Source organism: Lontra canadensis, unplaced genomic scaffold (genome assembly GCF_010015895.1).
Source record: "Lontra canadensis isolate GAN:19392208 unplaced genomic scaffold, GSC_riverotter_1.0 scaffold18, whole genome shotgun sequence".
Taxonomy (NCBI): Eukaryota; Metazoa; Chordata; class Mammalia; order Carnivora; family Mustelidae; genus Lontra; species Lontra canadensis.
In genome coordinates this window covers 14,946,081-14,947,440 of record NW_022631012.1, presented here as the reverse complement: position 1 = coordinate 14,947,440, position 1,360 = coordinate 14,946,081, and positions in this window count along the sequence as shown.

Genomic DNA, 1,360 nt, shown 5'->3' with positions numbered 1-1,360 from the left:
CCTAATAGTAAAATTTACAAGTCTTAGTGACAAAGAGAAAATCCTGAAAGCAGCCCGGGAGAAGAAGTCTGTAACATACAATGGTAAAAATATTAGATTGGCAGCAGACTTATCCACAGAGACCTGGCAGGCCAGAAAGAGCTGGCATGATATATTCAGAGCACTAAACGAGAAAAACATGCAGCCAAGAATACTATATCCAGCTAGGCTATCATTGAAAATAGAAGGAGAGATTAAAAGCTTTCAGGACAAACAAAAACTGAAAGAATTTGCAAACACCAAACCAGCTCTACAGGAAATATTGAAAGGGGTCCTCTAAGCAAAGAGAGAGCCTAAAAGTAGTAGGTCAGAAAGGAACAGAGACAATATACAGTAACAGTCACCTTACAGGCAATACAATGGCACTAAATTCATATCTCTCAAGTTACCCTGAATGTTAATGGGCTAAATGCCCTAATCAAAAAACACAGGGTATCAGAATGGATAAAAAAACAAAACCCATCTATATGTTCCCTACAAGAAACTCATTTTAAACCCGAAGACACCTCCAGATTTAAAGTGAGGGGATGGAAAAGAATTTACCATGCTAATGGACATCAGAAGAAAGCAGGAGTGGCAATCCTTATATCAGATCAATTAGATTTTAAGCCAAAGACTATAATAAGAGATGTGGAAGGACACCATATCATACTCAAAGGATCTGTCCAACAAGAAGATCTAACAATTGTAAATATCTATGCCCCTAACGTGGGAGCAGCCAATTATATAAACCAATTAATAACAAAATCAAAGAAACACATCGACAATAATACAATAATAGTAGGGGACTTTAACACTCCCCTCACTGAAATGGATAGATCATCCAAGCAAAAGATCAACAAGGAAATAAAAACCTTAAATGACACGCTGGACCAGATGGACATCACAGATATATTCAGAACATTTCATCCCAAAGCAACAGAATACACATTCTTCTCTAGTGCACATGGAATATTCTCCAGAATAGACCACATCCTTGGTCCTAAATCAGGTCTTAACTGGTATCAAAAGATTGGGATCATTCCCTACATATTTTCAGACCACAATGCTCTGAAGCTAGAACTCAGTCATAAGAGGAAATTTGGAAAGAACCCAAATACATGGAGACTAAACAGCATCCTTCTAAAGAATGAATGGGTCAACCAGGAAATTAAAGAAGAATTGAAAAAATTCATGGAAACAAATGATAATGAAAACACAACGGTTTCAAAATTTGTGGGACACAACAAAGGCAGTCCTGAGAGGAAAATATATAGTGGTACAAGCCTTTCTCAAGAAACAAGAAAGGTCTCAGGTACACAACCTAACCCTACACCTAAAG